The 17,632-nt window shown below is 46.5% G+C and overlaps 1 protein-coding gene across 1 annotated transcript in view; it reads right to left on the bottom strand.

Annotated features, from left to right (window-relative positions):
- Positions 1–17,632, bottom strand: part of KMT2C (lysine methyltransferase 2C) — a gene marked incomplete in the record, with an annotated part of 4,117,755 nt that overhangs the window by 3,001,727 nt on the left and 1,098,396 nt on the right.

The following is a 17,632-nucleotide window of genomic DNA, read 5'->3' as shown; positions in this document are numbered from 1 at the left end:
AATGCAATTAACTTTTACTGACATCGGTAAGGAGCAAGAAAAAGTTTCCCCAACAGGGTACTTAGCTTTAGTTTGACAACTTTGGCTCTGAGACTCGAAAACGAAAATTTCAGGAGTTGGCCGACTGGCACTTGCGAACTGCTTCTGCTTCGGGCACCACACGGCAAGAAAGACAGATTAAAATGGCATCGGCTGCATGTTTTATACCCCTGATGACCTGACGTCATGGAAGAGGAGACAGCAACTGACGCAGGACCCAAGACTTTATTATTCAGGCCGACTGAGGGCAACCTGCCAGCAGATTACCCAAATGTAATGACTGCAACAGTGAAACACGAAGAACATCTGATAGTGCATGTAGCCTTCTCTGGAGTGTATAATATAATAAAAAACAAAATTCTCCCAATGCTGTGGTGATCTGTCTAAAATGCAAAGGCAGAAAAACGACAGTGAGTTCACCTGGGCTGGAGTCCTTGAAAATACAAGTTCAGCAAAAGTAAAATCCAAGTACAAAGGATGTACCAAAATTTCGATATCCATTTAATGTAAAAAACAAACAAAAACAAGACAAAATAGAAGTCCCGTTGTATTCATACAATAAGCGCTTTCGATAAAAAAATCTTCCTCAGATCGTGATCAGGAATCTGTTTCCAGGCTGTGAGAATGTTGACTCCATAAACTTTTTAGGTACCATTGAAGATTCCTCATATGCAGTCTTGCATATGGAATCAGTAGGATGCAGGATGCCATGAAGCACAGAGCCTGCAGAATTTGTCTTGCAGAAAGACTGGGTTTTTGTTGCCAGTTTGGAGTAAGTAGTCAGTTGCCTTTGCTTGTCTGGCATGAGGTAAGCCAGCTGGGCAGCTGTATTCAAGCTTGCACCCAGTAAGGTTATCTTTTGAGAGGGTGCTAGTTGTGATTTCTTTTAGTTTACTGTGTACACTAGGCATGCAAGAAGCCTTTTCACAAACGCCAGGTGTCAAAGAAGAGTGTCCTTGTTCTCTGCTTGAATGAGACAGTCGTCCAAGTAAGGATATATTTGTATATTTTTTTGTCTGCAAAATGCAATTACAGGTGCCAGGCACTTTGTAAAGACCCTGGGCGCAGTAGATAAGCCAAAGGGCAGTGCAGAGAATTGGTAATGCACGAACCCAGCCTTGAATATGAGGTATTTTCTGCACGATTGTCTTACTGGGACATGCAGGTATGCCTCTTAGGTCTAAAGTCACCAGCCAAGCATTCTTGCTCAGCATGGGCAGAAGCTGCTGCAAAGTCAGCATTCTGAATTTTGGAATGTCCAGGTATGTGTTCAAAATCGCTAAATCCAGTATTGGCCGCCAGGTCTTGTCCTTTCTGGGTACAAAGAACAGTCGAGTAAAAACCTTGTCCTTTTTCCTGTTCTGGTACTGTCTGAATGGCCCCCATATCCATGAGGGACGTAACCTGTTTCTGTGCCTCTGCCCATTGATTTTTTGGCAGATCTGGCCAACCATTTGCCATCGGCAGAGTGTGGAAATGGAATCTGTATCCCTGTGATACAATGTTTAGTACCCACTTGTCCTGGGTTATTAACAGCCAATTTTGAGCAAAAAGTGCTAATTTTCCCCCTATGGGTGCTGCCAAAAGATAAGTGCTTGGTACAGGCAGAGGGAAGTCATCGGGATTGCTTTCTGTAGGTTTGAGCTTTATCTCCTCCAGATTTGGAGGTGGAAGCACCCCATTGCTTTGACCTGTATGAATCTTGTGCATGGTATCTGGAACCCTTAGGGCGTCTGGATTTGCCCCTTTGAGCTCTGTCTGACACAGGAAACGATAAGAAGTTATGTACTCACCATAACGTTCCATCTGAGTAGGTATCTTCATTTGTCTGCAACCTGTGGGATACGGATCCGATCTCGGATCCGAGCCGGCAACTTCTAACATAGCATAGATCCGAGCTCCTAGCTCCTCCCCCTTACCCATAATCCCCTGCTTGCCCTAACTGACCTCAGATCTAGTTTGCCGCTCTTCAAGCAACAGCTAGGTTTAGAGCTCTTGGCGTTTGTGAGAAAAAAAGTTTTATATTTTTTCTTCTGAGTGACTGGTTGTGTGTGTGATAGGTTTACCCTTTCTCCCTTTACACATCTATCTTAATTGTTTTATTTTTAGTATAATTCTCCCTCCCCCGCTGGTCGTAGCGTGTGTGTGTGACTGGATTAGGGGCCTAGTGAGTGTGCTTACTTTAATATGTCGGAGGCCCCTAAGGCAATTTTTTCGAAATGCACAGAGTGTGGTCACAAGCTTTCACCGGCTGATGGCCACACTCGGTGCGTTAGGTGCCTTGGGGTTGAACACCTCTCTTCGGGTTGCGCGATTTGCGCGGCGTTCAACCCCAGGGCACTCAAGGATCGAAGGTTGAAGCTAGTTCTGGCGGGTCTTCTACCCCCAGACTCTGCTTTGGCCTCCGGTGCTTCGGTGCCCGCTACCCCCCCGGTAGCGGTCACCCCTGCCTCCCTTCCTCCGATCAGGACTCAACCTCCCACTTCGGCTCCGGAGGATAGGGAGGCCAGGAAAGAGAAGCGGCGGGAGAAGCACCTTAAGCGGCGGGCCGAAGACTCTTCATCGGCCCCACCCGCCAAGAGGGCTTCCCCTTCCAAGTCTTCTCGTTCTCCTCCTCCTCGGACCCGATCCCCTTGTTTCTCCCCGGGTCCCGAGGAGGAGGTGATCCGGTCCCCGTCGAGGTCATCGAGGCGACACTCCAGGTCTGCCTCGGTGGCCTCGTCGAGGTCCACTTTCAGCATGTCTGATGCGGATATGGACCGGATGATGATGAGGAGATTCATCCAGGCCCAGATGCAGATGGGAGTGCTCTTGCCTCCCCCCCCCCTCTGGGGGGGAGCTCGACCCCTTTTTTCGCTCCTATAGCTCCTTCTCCGACCCGCATTCCGGGCTCGGAGCAGAGCCACGTTGGATCCGGGGGTAGGTCGGAGCCGACCGTGTTGGGCACGTCGGCTCCGACTGTTCACTCGAGTCTGTCGGATCCGACCTCTCGGAGCCGTGGGCCGAGCTTTGGATCCGAGGGATTCGGTGTGCTGTCGGCTCCGTCCCGGTCGGAGCACACTGGTCCTTCGGATCCGACGTTCTCGGCGCCGGGTCCGATCCACCCTTTGGATCCGAGCGGGAGTCGGATCTCGGATCCTTCTGAGAGCGGCTCCCCCTCCGCCTTCGCTGCGGTGGAGAGGGCACTGTCGAGTGCTTCCAGGCCTCCGGTCCTGGCTTTGGCTCCCTCCTGCACTCCTTCTCATCTGATCCTGGCTCCCCTCATCTGGACCTCTGGGCAGCCTGCCTCAGCGCCTTTAGGAGTTCCAGTGGAACAGGTTACAGCCCGTGAGGACTCCTCGGACAGCCCCCCCGAGGAGATTCCTCACAAGGCAAAGTGCAAAAGGAGGCACATAGACTCCCCTGAGAGTCTCACAGAAGATACGGACTTGGATGAAGGGGATGGCTCCCCGAGATCACCCCCTGAGGATGTCTCCTTTGGAGACATCATGGAAATGCTCAAAATCAGAGGTGGGTGGTCTGCCCCCAAGGCTTCCTCTGACGAGTCCGTATTCCTTGAGGCGTTCGAGGTAGGACCATCTACCTCTTGGGTGTCCCCTCCACCCGACCCCCTGGTGGATCTCATTATCCTCTAGGGCTTGGAAGGAACCGGACACCATACAGCCGATTCCCAAGCGCCCAGACAAAATTTTGAGCCCCCCTGCAGAGAGATCACATTGGAGCAGAGGTCCCCCTGTGGATGCCATGTTGGTGGCTGCAGCCACTAAGAGTTGGCTCAGGAGAGCCCCACGGTTCATCCTCCGAGCAAGGAGTCTCGCGCGATGGACCGTCTTGGGAAGCGGGCCTTCAGTTCAGCGACCTTCTCTATGAGGACCTTGAACTATATGGCACACGTTATTAGGATGCAGCGGGACCTAATTAAGGAATACGCTGCTTCTCCCCCGGGGTCCATGTCGGAGGGAGACGAGGATTTGTACTCTTCCCGAATGGCCACCCTCCCTCTATCTCTAATGCCTCTATGCGGCTATTGTCTCATGCTACAGAGGGAGCCGCTAGAGCAGGCGGAGTCGGGCTTGTCATGAGGAGACAGGCCTGGCTCCGTCACTGTGACTTCTCGGAACCTTTTAAGGCGTCATTCGCGAATGCCCCTTTTGATGGTTCTGCACTGTTCGGCAAAACCGTTCGCGACACTCTTGTCCAGAGCGAGAAAGACGGGAAGACCTTGTCTGCCGTCGGAGTCCGCTTCTCTGCGCCCCAGAGGTCCTTTTCCAAGAACCAAAAGGGTCAGAAGAAGATGTGGTTCCGAAAATCGCATCATTCTCAGTCTGCTCAGGACAACCAGTCCTCTCGTGGCAGAGGAGGACAGGGAGGACACCGCCCCTGAAGCAGAGGGGGTCCGAGGAATTTTGGGTCCAGAGAACCTTTCTGTGAGAGGCCCACGCAGAACCCCTGAGGGGTTTCCCGACTGCTCCACTCTGGAGACAGTCGGGGGGCATTTTTCGAAGCACCTGGCAGAATGGGAGTCCATAACAACAGATCGCTGGGTGCTTCGCATTATATCCAGAGGTTACCTAATTCCCTTCATAGCCAACCCCAGAATCAGAAGCTTTCCCGACGTCCCACCTAGTCAAAAGAAGGCGGCCGCTGCAGAAATCCAGCAGCTTCTACAAAAAAGAGCCATCCAGCCCGTCCCCCCAGATCAAGTCGGATCAGGGTTTTACTCCAGGTTCTTTCTGGTGCCAAAAAAGACGGGGGACTTGAGGTCCATCCTCGACCTCTCTTTCCTAAACCTGGTGGTACCCAAACAAAAGTTCCGAATGGTCACGTTGCAATCCGTCCTCCCCTTACTGCGGGAGGACGACTGGATCTGCTCTATAGACCTCAAGGATGCGTACTATCATGTTCTAGTGGACAGGCGTTCCAGGAGGTTCCTCCGCTTCAGGCTGGGAGCCAGTCACTTTCAATTCAGAGTCCTCCCCTTCGGTCTCACCTCAGCCCCCAGGGTGTTCACCAAGGTCCTAGCGGTAGTAGCGGCTCACCTGAGACTCCAGGGAATTCAGGTCTTTCCATACCTGGACGACTGGCTCCTCACAGCCCCAACAAGGCATCTACTTTGCTCAGGCAGGGACTATTTTCTTGGTCTGGCTCCTCTATTAGGATTAACCATCAACATGACCAAATCCTCTCACCCCTACACAGATACTAGATTTTATAGGGGCAAGACTGGATTCCAGACGGATGCTTATGCTCCTGACTCCGGACCGACTTCGGAACCTGATGTTACACGTGCAGGCCATTCTTCATCTGCAAACTCCTTCAGCGGAATTGATTCTGGGGGCCCTAGGATCTATGGCAGCTGCAATCCCTCTGCTACCATTGGCCCGGCTGAATATGAGGATTCTACAGTGGACCCTCCAGGTACAATGGTCCCTGTCTTGCAACCCTCTGTCTCACCCCGTTTCCTTAAGCAAGGTTTGCAGAAAATCGCTCCTGTGGTGGCTCCAGTCTCCCAACCTCCACACGGGCCGTCCCTTCTCACTACCTCCACCAGTCGACACAGTGACCACGGACGCTTCTCGCCTGGGGTGGGGGCATTTTTCAGGCAGAACAGTCCAAGGCACTTGGAACGGCGTAGAGACCTCTTTGCATATCAACGTCCAAGAGATGAGAGCGGTGCTTTTGACGTTGCAAGCACTACACAACTCTCTTCCGGTAGGGACAATTATGTACAGACAGACAACATGTCGGTAGTCTGGTACATCAACAAACAAGGGGGAACCAGGTCTTACCCCCTTTGCCGCGAGGCCATGAGAGTGTGGGAATGGGCAATTTCCACCAACCGCTTTCTCATAGCAACGCACATTCCGGGAAGGTCCAACCTTTTAGCGGACAGGCTCAGTCGTACTATCCTGACTCCCTACGAGTGGTCTCTCAACCACTGAGTGGTAGAGCAAGTATTTGCCCGATGGGGGCGACCTTGTTGCGATCTTTTTGCCTCTCCTTCAAACACAAAATGCAACGACATTTTGCTCTGATCCCCTCCGGGAAGTCCCCGAGACTCTCTAGTTCATGCTTGGCCTCCCGGTCTGCTTTATGCTTACCCTCCTCTACCCCTGATGTTGAAATTGTTACAGAAAGCCAGGCAGCTGGGGAGCAGAATGATCCTCATTGCCCCATTCTGGCCTCGCCAGACGTGGTTCCTTACCTATGGTCTCACCTAGTGAATCCACCATGGATTCTGGATCCCATTCCGGATCTCATCTCGCATCCTCTCGGTCTTCCAACTCCGAATCTGGTCAACCTCAAGCCGACGGCTTGGTTGCTCCAGTTCCACTCCTCATAAGGACTCCCGGGATCTCATCACCGGTTAAAGCCATTCTTGTAGCAGCTCATAAGCCTTCCACCAGGAAGGTTTATCGGAGTAAGTGGAAACGCTTCACCATTTGGGCAAAACACCGTCGTTTAGACCCGTTCACAGCCCCGATATCATCGATTCTAGAATTTCTAACCTCTCTCTTTCACCAGGGGGCTAGTTCTTCCACAGTCAAGGTACAGCTGGCAGCAATCTCATACTATCATGTGGGACAAGAGTCTGGTCCTATTATGACTTCCAAACTGTGTAAGACCTTCCTCAAGGGTACCTTCCTCCTTAGACCTCCAGTTAAAGAGGTGGTACCCCCATGGGATTTATCCTTAGTCTTGCAGTCCTTGACTGGTCCCCCATTTGAACCGGCTGCCACAGTTTATCTTAAATTTCTCTCCTGGAAGACAGCCTTTTTGGTGGCCATAACTTCAGCCAAAAGGGTATCGGAATTACAAGCCCTTTGCGTCAAACCACCATATTTGGTTTTCCACCCGGATACGGTTTACCTCAGAATCAATCCGTCCTTTCTACCTAAGGTATCTTCAGAAGCGAACATCAATCAATCCATCAATCTCCCAGTGTTTTTCCCCAACTTTCATAACAAAGGAGAGTACAAGCTTCATTCCTTGGACGTACACAGACAATTACGTTTTTATATCCACAGAACTGCTGGTCATAGGCAATCCGATCAGTTGTTTATCTCCTTTGCCAAAAGTAATTTCGGAAAATCAGTTTCGAAGGTTTCTCTCTAGATGGATCTCGAGTTGTATTCTGTTAGCATATCAGAGTTCGGGAAGGCCTGCACCTCAAGGAGTCCGTGCTCATTCTACTAGGGCTGTTGCCACTTCTGCAGCCTTTCAGGCTAGGGTTCCACTGGATGACATTTGTTACACAGCCACTTGGGCTTCATCTCACACCTTTATCAGCCATTATAAAATAGATGTTATTTCCCGAGGTAGAGCGTCCTTTGGCTCTGCGGTGCTCCGGAATATCCTTCCATGAAGGCCACCCAAGACTTAGGTAGCTGGGGACTCTGTCCCACAGGTTGCTGACAAATGAAGTTCCTACTTCAGATTAAGAAGTTATGTAGTCACCATAATGTTCCATCTGAGTAGGTATCTTCATTTGTCTGCAACCATCACCCCCTCCTTCCCCCTGACCGATTGGATCGCTCTTGTGTTATCAGCATATGTTCCCATTGGGACACCTATTATCTGCTGTGCTATGGGGCAAACTTGATCTGAGGTCAGTTAGGGCAAGCAGGGGATTATGGGTAAGGGGGAGGAGCTAGGAGCTCGGATCTATGCTATGTTAGAAGTTGCCGGCTCGGATCGGTAGTTCGTACCCTGGGCCTAAGAAATTCGGTAGTTTTCAAAAGTACGGTAGACACGAAAGAAGTCGTCGATTAATGTCGTGAATCGGTAGTGCGAAGAACTTCCTTGGAAGCTGGTGCCTGCTCAGCGGCAGCGGATCCATCCAAGGGAGAGATAATCGCAGGATCCTTAGTCAAAGAGTTTTGCTGCATATCGGACTCCGAAAGAGTCTCGGTAGCGCCTTGCGAATCCACAGAAGTGGGCATCAGGGGCTGCGAAAGCGCCTCACTGAGGACTGGAGAACTGACTAGCTTAACGGAATCATCATCAGTAGGTTTGGACCTGTGTGGTCTGTCTCTGTCTTTATCTTTACATTTTTTTCGGAAGATCTGCTGTCGGACGGCTTACAGAAGCCATATTGGAATTCGAGGACTAAGCGAAAATATCTAGCTACAATAAGGGCCCGAAGATGTACAGTTCTGACACTGAACAAAGCACAGAAGTGACAGCGAGGGATGTTGTGGTCTGGGCCTAAGCAAGTGACGTAGTAAAAAAAAAAAAGTCTCAGTGTGGTATTTGCTTTCCACAGGCGAGACAATTGTTAACTTTTTCTGACATCGGTTAGTGCAAGAAAAAAGGATCCCACCAACAGGGTTCTTAGCTTTAGAAGACTTCAGCTTCAATTCAGAAGATGAAACTCAGGTAACGGCTGACCGGCACTTGTGAACTGCTTCTGCTTCGGGCTCTGCAGCAAGAAAGACTGTTGCAGTGGTGTCAGCCGCCTTACTTTATACTACTGATGACCTGACATCAGTCCTGAAGTGAAAGCAACCGACGCAGAACTACTAAGTCTCTGGTATTCGGACCGGCTGAGGGCTACCGTGGCAGGGATAACCCAAATGTGATGACTGCAACAGTGAAACACAAAGAACATCATCACAAGTTTTAGTCAGAAAAACAGATGTAGTGGAAGGTTTTCCCAAACATGGGACTTTTCTGCCTAGCCTTGAAGGATTACTAGCTGGCTGACAGTTCAACACAGCCTGTCAAAGGAGCACTCTTTGGTAGCAAAAAAAAATCTCTGAGGTTATTCACACTTTTCAGATGGAGCTCCTTTTGTCTCCTGATAATCTGAGTGAAAAGCACCCTTTAGTTTAGTAAGCTGGCTGGTCATAAGGGGTAGGACCCAACTGACTTGGGCTACTCAACATATAGATCACTGTTTCAACATCTACAGTTCTGACTTTCAGTGCTGTCAACTAATTCAGGATGTTATTGCAAAGAATTCTCCAATACTCACCCATTCTTCTGATGTCCTAAACACAGTAGGAGAGGAGCCAATATTTATACATACAAAGGTAATAAACCTTTAGGGACTTTTTGAAACATTAGATAACTGGTTATACATTGCGTAAGTACCTTTAAATGTAGCAGCTGCAGCCGATTTAGACACCTATATGAAGGGAACAGTACTACTATCCCCAGATATGTGTCTAAAAACTAAAGGGTTCTAGAAAGTACAGTTGTGTACACTTACCATAAATGTAGATGTTCGAGTGTATTCACTGTTGCAGTCATCACATTTGGGTAATCTGCTGGCAGGCTGCCCTCAGTCGACCTGAATATCAAAGTCTTGGGTCCTGCGTCAGTTGCTGTCTCCTGTTCCATGACGTCAGCTCGTCAGGGGTATAAAACATGCAGCCGACACCATTTTATTCAGTTTTTCTTGCCCCAGATGTCAGGTGCCCCCCAAATGGGGAGCAAAATATAAATATATATATATATATATATATATATATATATACACATGTATATATATTTATATTTATATACATGTGTATGTATATATATATATATATATGTATATAAACAGCAATATATATGTAAATGCACTTTTAGCAACATAAACTTTACCTTCATCTAAAAGCAAATACACCACAAAGGCTTTAGAATGTAGTGAAGGAAAGAGAAGTCCTAGAAAAAAGGGGGAGGGCGGGTGGGTAACTCGGACTGTAACAGTGAATACATTCGAACATCTACATTTATGGTAAGTGTGCACAACTGTACTATATTCTTCGTGTTTCACTGTTGCAGTCATTACATTTGTGTAGAATCCCAAAGCTATGGATGGGAGGATGGACCTAAATAGCATTAGAAGAGGCTATAAGGCCCTACAGAACTGCAGAGGCAAAGCCTGCCCTGGACTTGGAGAAAAGAGGCAAATGATAATGCTTTGTAAAAGTATGAACACAGCTCCAAGTAGCAGCTTCTAGAATGTCTTTGCTTGGAACTCCTCTGAGAAAGGCTACTGAGGTAGAGGCAGCCCTGGTGGAATGTGACCTGATTCCCTTGGGCACCGGTTTACCATGTTGCAAGTAGCAGAAACGAATGCAGTGGCTTATCCACTTAGAAATAGTCTGCTTTGATATAGCCTTCCCCTCTGATCCTGCAGCAAATACCACCAGTAGTTGCTCAGACTTTCTTAGAGATTTGGTCCTGTTTAAGTAGAATCTTAGTTGTCTGTGTACGTCCAATGAATGCAGAATCCGCACCCCCTTGTTCTGCGGATTTGGGTAAAATGTTGGCAGGTGAATAGTTTAGTTAAGAGCCACACTGGATACCACCTCAGGCATAAAGGAAGGATTGGTCCTGAGGGACACCCTGTCCGGGTAAAATGTAATAAAAGGCTCCACAGCCATGAGGGCCTGTAGTTCTGAAACCCTTCTTGCTGACGTGATTGCCAAAAGGAAAGCTGTTTTCCAAGATAAAAACTTTATATCCGCAGTAGCTACTGGTTCAAAAGGAGGCAGGGTGAGTTTTTCCAGCACAAAATTGAGGTCCCATGCAGGAGTTGGTGATCTTCTGGGAGGCCTTAAATTTTTGGCCCCTCTAAGATACTCTTTTAGCAGAGGATGAGAGAAGATGGGAGGCTCTGTGTTATAATGAGCCGAGATGGAAGAGGCATGGATTTGTATTGAAGAAAACGACAGGCCTTTGTCAAGCATCTCAGTCAAGTACTGTAAAATCTGAGGAATATTTGGTTTTGCTGTGTCCGTTCCTTGTGCTTGGTTCAAAGTACAGAATCTCTTACATTTATCATCATAAGGTTTTCTAGTACTAGGCCTTCTGGCTTCCAAAATGACATCCATCACAGATTTACTGAGAGGTGTTGTTTGAATAATTACATGATCAGCCATGCTGCCAGGTTCAGGGTTTGGAGCTGAGTGTGCAGAATTTGATTATTCTGCTGAGACAGTAGATGAGGTATTTGAGGCAAGTACCAAGGAGGGAGTTGAGACATATTCCTTAGAATTGGGTACCAGTGCTGACGAGGCCAGTCTGGAGCAATTAGGATCATGTTTGGTTTTTCCTGTCTGACCTTCAGTAAGACCTTGGGGAGAAGAGGCAGAGGAGGAAAGGCATAGACTGATAGGCTTTTCCAACTGAAGGATAGGGCATCCACTTTCCATGCTTGTCTGTGATAAGTCCTTGTGCAGAATTTGTCCAGTTGATAATTTTGGAGAGAGGCAAATAGATCTATGTCTGGGCTCCCCCATTTCTGTGTTACCATGCTGAAGACTTGTGGATCCAGTTTCCACTCATGAGGGTCCATAAGATTTCTGCTTAGGTCATCTGCCAGAGTATTTTGTTTTCCTGGCAGGAATTGAGCTTGAAGATGTACTTGGTAAGTCAAGGCTGTGTCCCACAATGCCATGGCTAGTCTGCAAAGGGGGTAGGAATGTGTACCCCCCTGCTTGTTTATGTACCACATAACCATGGTGTTGTCCATCTTTATCAGTAGTTGTCCTGGATGAAGTAAGTTCTTGAAGGCTGTAAGGGCATTCTGAACAGCTAGCATCTCTTTCTGGTTGATATGTAAATGCATTTGTTTTGGGTTCCATATGTCCTGAATGCATCTCCCCGCCAGGTGGGCCCCCCAAGGATAGGCTGATGCATCTGTAGTTATGGTTTGGGTGGCAGGGGGTAGAGTGAATGACCGACCCTTGTTTTGGTGACATGTCTCTGCCCACCAAAGAAACTCCTGTTGTAGGCAGGGAATAAGAGGAATAATTGTTTCCAGACTGTGACAATGATGACTCCATAAACTTTTTAAATACCACTGAAGTTTCCTCATATGCAGTCTTGCGCATATGGAATTAGTAGAATGCAGGATGCCATGAATCACAAAGCCTGCAGAATTTGTCTTGCAGATAACTGGGATTTTGTTGCCATCTGTTTGAAGTATACAGTCAGTTGCCTTTGTTTGTCTTGCATAAGGTAAGCCATCTGGGCAGTTGTATTCAAGCTTGCACCCAGGAATGTAATTTTTTTGAGAGGGTACCAGTTGTGATTTCTTTTCGTTTACTGTGTACCCTAGGCATGTCAGAAGCCTTTTTACAAACGTCAGATGTTAAAGAAGAATGTCCTTGTTTTCTGCTCGAATGGGAGTCGTCCAAGTAAAGATAGATTTGTATGCTTCTTTGTCTGCACAATGCAATTTCTGGTGCTAGGCACTTTGTAAAGACCCTGGGCGCAGTAGATAAGCCAAAGGGCAGTGCAGACAGTTGGTAATGCATAAAACCTGCCTTGAAGCGGAGGTATCTTCTGCATGATTCCCTTATTGGGATATGCAGGTATGCCTCATGTCTAGAGTCACTAACCAAGCGTTCTTGCCCAGCATGGGCAGTAGCTGTTGTAAAGTCAGCATTTTGAATTTTGGAATGCCCAAGAACGTGTTCAAAATCGATATGTCCAGTATTGGATGCCAGGCATGGTCTTTTCTGGGTACCAGGAACAGTCTTGAATAAAAATCTTGTCCTTTTCCCTGTTCTGGTACAGGTTGAATAGCCCCCATATCCATGAGGGACGGAACTTGTTTCTGAGCCTCTGCCCATTGGTTTTGTGGCAGATCTGGCCAACCGTTTGGAACTGGCAAAGTATGGAAATGAAATCTGTACCCTTGGGATACTATGTTTAATACCCACTTGTCCTGGGTAATTAACTGCCAATTTTGAGCATGAAGTGCTAATTTTCCCCCCAGGGGGGCCGCCAAAAGATAAGTGCTTGGTGATGGTAGAGGGAAGTCATTGAAACTGCTTACTGTAGGGTTGTGCTTTGTTTCCTCCAGATTTGAAGGTAGAGGCACCCCATTGCTTTGACCTGTAAGAACCCTGTGATTGGTATCTAGAGGCTTTTGAGTGCCTGGATTTGCCTTGAGAGGCTCTGTTGGACACAGGAAAGGACCAATTTTTAGTAGGCCAGTGCCTACTGAATCTGGGTGGCTGCACTTATAAGAAATCTTTTACAGTTTGCATAGATTTAGCTTTGTCTTCCATTTTCTTTAAAACCTCTTCTGCCTTATTACCAAACAAGAGTATCATGCTGTAAAGGTGCATCCAACAATTTAGCTTTAACATGATCAGGCAGACTTTGCTCCTTGAGCCAGGCATGCCTTCTAATCACAGATCCAGTAACTGCGGCCCTGCAAGAGGCCTCCAAGGAATCAAAACCACATTGCAATGTATGCTTTCCAACCTGTTCTGCTGCATGCAATAATTCCTGTAATTCTTTATTTTCCACACAATCAGAAATAAACATAATTTTCTGTTTCAAAAGGCCCATAACATGCTGTTGATATGTAAGCATATGAAACTGGCAGTTTAAGGCCCTAATTGCCAAGGTTGCAGACGTATAAACCTTCTTTCCCCATCTATCCAGTGCCCTGGAATCTCTATCAGAGGGGGTAGGATTTTTGGCTGTAGATGCCTTTACACCTTTGGGACTCTGTGAGATAGTTTCAGGATCAGCAGCAGGATTTTTCAATAGAAATTTGTGGGAGTCAGAAAACCTGTAATATCTGTCTGGCTTACTAGGAGCCGGAGGTAGGGAATCAGGAGTTATGCTCGATTCCGAAAACACATTAGCAATGTCTAACACAAAAGGTATAGCCAAAGTCCTATGCTGAGGAAGAAGGAAATCCCTAAGCCTCTTTATTGATTCAGAGAAATCCTGACTCTCCCCAATGAAAATGTTTCCTTAAAGTATGCAAGGTTTCTCCAAAAGAATAATCCTCAGGAGGAAATGCAGATGGAATGGATTCTTCTGCATCTGAATCATCATAGGGTGGTATAGAAAATTCCTGATCAGAAGAGGAATCAGAAGAAATAGAAACCTGATCTGAAGATTCATAATCAGTGTCTTGCCTAGGCCTCTTAGCAGGGGGGGGGGGGGTTGGGAACCCCTGATCAAGGTAATTAAGTCCTCAGCCATTTTGATCATCTGTTTTTTAGGCATAGGGGCTTGAGCATGTGGCTCATGAGTCTTTTTTTTAGACTTAGATATTGATTTTTGTTTTGAAGCTGGCGTCGGTTTTATATAAAAATTTTGAGGCCTGAAAACACCCTCAGAAGCCGGTGCCTGCTAAGCGGCTCTGGACCCATCCGAGGGAGCGACATCCGCGGGTTCAATACTCTGAGAATCTCGCGACATACCGGACTCTGCATGGGTCTCGGTAGAGGCCTGCGACTCAAAAGTAGTGGGTATCAGGGGCTGCGAAAGCGCCTCACTGAGTACTGGCGACTGGCTTAGGAGAAGCTTCGTCGTCGGTTTTGGACCTCAATGGTCTGTCTCTGTCCTTTTCTTTGCATTTTTTGTGTACTCCGGTAGTCGGATTGGTATCAGACGACATTTCAGGGTAATTAAATCTGGATCCAAAATATTTTGAAGCAAAAATATACCAACGCTTAATAGTGCGTTGGTTAAATCTAGCACAAAACCGACAGCAAGGCACGTTATGATCTGGGCCTAGGCAAGGAATACAGTACAAATGAAAATCATTATGAGGTATTTGCTTCCCACAAGTAATGCAGTTGTTAACTTTTACTGACATGGGTAAGGAGCAAGAAAAAGTTTCCCCAACGGGGTACTTAGCTTTAATTGAAGACTTCGGTTCTGAAACTCAAATGCGAAAATTTCAGGAGTCGGCCGACCAGCACTTGCGAACTGCTTCTGCTTCGGGCACCGCACGGCAAGAAAGACTGAATAAAATGGCGGTGGCTGCACGTTTTATACTCCTGACGACCTGACGTCATGGAAGAGGAGACAGCAACCGACGCAGAACCCAAGACTTTGATATTCAGGCCGACTAAGGGCAACCAGCCAGCAGATTACCCAAATGTAATGACTGCAACAGTGAAACACGAAGAACATCTGTGCAACAACAGGTATTCTATTTTGTTAAATGCCCAGTATATGGTATTTTGTATTGGGAAGACTGAAAACCTTAGAGGGCATATTTATGAACATGATTATGATATTCAAAGAAACAATCCTAATAGTGGTTTAAATATGATTGCAGTGTAACATCCTAATCATTTTTTTTTTAGTACTGAAAAAGGTAAATCCCAGGCTTAGGGGTGGGTTCACAGAGGAACACAATTAATTCTGTTACAAGAAGCCCCCAGGCTTAACAAACAAATCTCTATTCAGAGTACTGATCTGTAAAATTCCAAGTCCAACTTATCCTTTTATGTGCAATACACAACTTTTAACATTCATTTTAACTGAGTGCAAAAAGAAGTATATGAATGAACTGTATTGTTTTCACTGATTCCATTTTAAGTTGTGATTGATTTTAAATGTCTGCTCACATAATATTTGGTCACATGACTATTCTTAGTATTTAAATATAGCTGAAGTTAACTTTACAGTTCTGGAGCAGTCCCGATATACAAGGATGAAAGTGCTTAAGCCTAAATTTGTTCCTTGTTGTGAACATTCCTGTTGCATTTTTTGGTTAGTAAAGGCCTTTACAGCCAAGATGACATATCTATCATGGGATTTATTTTTTTGATGCACGGGAGGAGTGCTATACACGTCTCTGTGAATGATTATACCTGTGCCATCTGTTATTTAAGAACAACTGAACCTTCCTCTGGCAGGAAAATGGCACCATAAGTACAAGACACTACATAGCTCAGTCTGAGAAACTCTCTCACTTAACTATCCTTTTCTGCAAAATGTTTTGGAAGTATAGTGTCTAACGGGTCACTCTGTCCTCCAAGGGAGTCACTCTGTGGAAGGCGGTGTTCACCCTGGCTAAGCCATGGCTGGCCTCTTTACAGGTCTTTGCCTTTCTTTAGGTCTTGCTTGCTATTCTCATTTGTATTTGCAAAATTTCCCTTTACCAAGTCTGCCAGTGTCCTGCTTAGAGTGCAACAGCCATATTCTGGCTGGGAAATTCCTGCTAAACTTAGCAGTCTGGGTCTAAAAAGCTGTTTAATGACTGCATAGTCTTCCCTTTTTCATCCATCTTGAAAACTCCTTGAGCAGGGACATCCTAAAGGAGAACCTTATCCAAGGTGCAATCTTAACATGGTCTTCAAGGAGCAACTGTCCTCAAAACAGGTATGTTTCCAGATAACAGACCCTGTAGCTGCTGCCTTGCGCAGGCAATGCGTCACAACAACACTTTTTGAAGGGCTTGGCTACCTATCAAGACAGATAATGCTCAATCATCTCCTGCTTCAGTCCCTTATCCTGTACCTCCTCTACCTTAAACCTTCCATCTTCTTGGGCAGAGACTGTTGGTAGGGAAGCATGAAGGACTGGAAGTTCAAGGCTCTAAACAGGGAAGCAGAAATATATACACACATTTCCCCCAAATCTTTTCAGCTTTCCACTCACCTTGTCACTAGGAATAGAGTGTTCCTGGATAGAGTTAAGGTTATTCTTAAAGTGTTACCTAGATACACCTCAGTTGGACAAGTCAATGGATTCTATAAAGGAACCGACCCTATCAAAATGGTCAGATTTCCATGGAGCAAGAGGGACATAACCTGGCTACATGGATACAATTATGAAAACATCCTCCATGACATCTAGCACTACAGGAACAGATAGTGCTCTAGGTTCAGGCAGCCCCATATAAGCTCTGTATATCAGCTGGACATTGGAGTATATTCCTTTCTCTCCCATTAAAAAATTTCCGTCAGGCGAAAAGTGTTCTCAGTATCAGATTCATAAGCTTCAGAAGAAGGGATCTGGTCTCAAACAATTTCTTTCTTCTACCTCTGAATTATGTGAATTAAAATCAAGTGGAGGTTCCAAATATTGCTTTTTAGAAGGGGCCCCAGACTTCTTTGATATTTCTAAGTCTGGATTTTTATGTTTCAAAAAGGGCAGCTCAACCAGTGAATCAGTGGAAGTTTGGAAAATGGAAGGGGCTGAAGTACTCCCTGGGAAAGACCTTGTCAAGCTGCCAGGCACAGGTTTGGTCTTTGATGCCTTGGTTCACAGGAGAAGGACTTCTTTGCAAATCAATATTTTGGAGATCCCATCTCCCTTTTTAGTAATGAAGATAGAAGTCTCCAAAACCAAAGGGACTTCGGTCTCAGAACAGCAGAGCAGAGCTGTAGTTCTGGGAGGACATGCATGATTCCAAAGACATGAATATATACCAAACACATTAGATAAGGCAGACTCCAAGGTACAAGGGTTGGCAAAACAGTCTCACCACTCCTAGAGCTGCCGCTGGACCCATGGAGTTATTCAGTAAGACGCTCATGGTCTCTTGATGCTTCTACCTGTCTCTCTTACTGGAGTGCTTGTTTTTTTAGAAGATTCCCAGAGGTCATGGCCAATGCTCTGGCAGCCCAGAAACAGGCGCCACTTCTCTCACTGAGAACTCATGGACAGACTGACTCCTTTTATGAGCTACCTTTGGGGTGAAACAGGCACAATATGGACAGAAATCAACATCATGCTTCAGGCTGAGGCAAAAAAATAAACGGTTGTGGAAGTCTCTGCAGGGAATCTGCTTCGCACAAACACTATAATACTCACCCTTACAGAAACTTCTGAATCAGAACTAGAATCAGTATCAGACAACACAGGTAACCCATAACAAAAAAACAAG

This window comes from Protopterus annectens, chromosome 3.part1 (genome assembly GCF_019279795.1).
Source record: "Protopterus annectens isolate FY-2018-M chromosome 3.part1, PAN1.0, whole genome shotgun sequence".
In the NCBI taxonomy this organism is placed as follows: domain Eukaryota; kingdom Metazoa; phylum Chordata; order Ceratodontiformes; family Protopteridae; genus Protopterus; species Protopterus annectens.
This window is presented reverse-complemented; position numbering and strand designations above follow the sequence as displayed.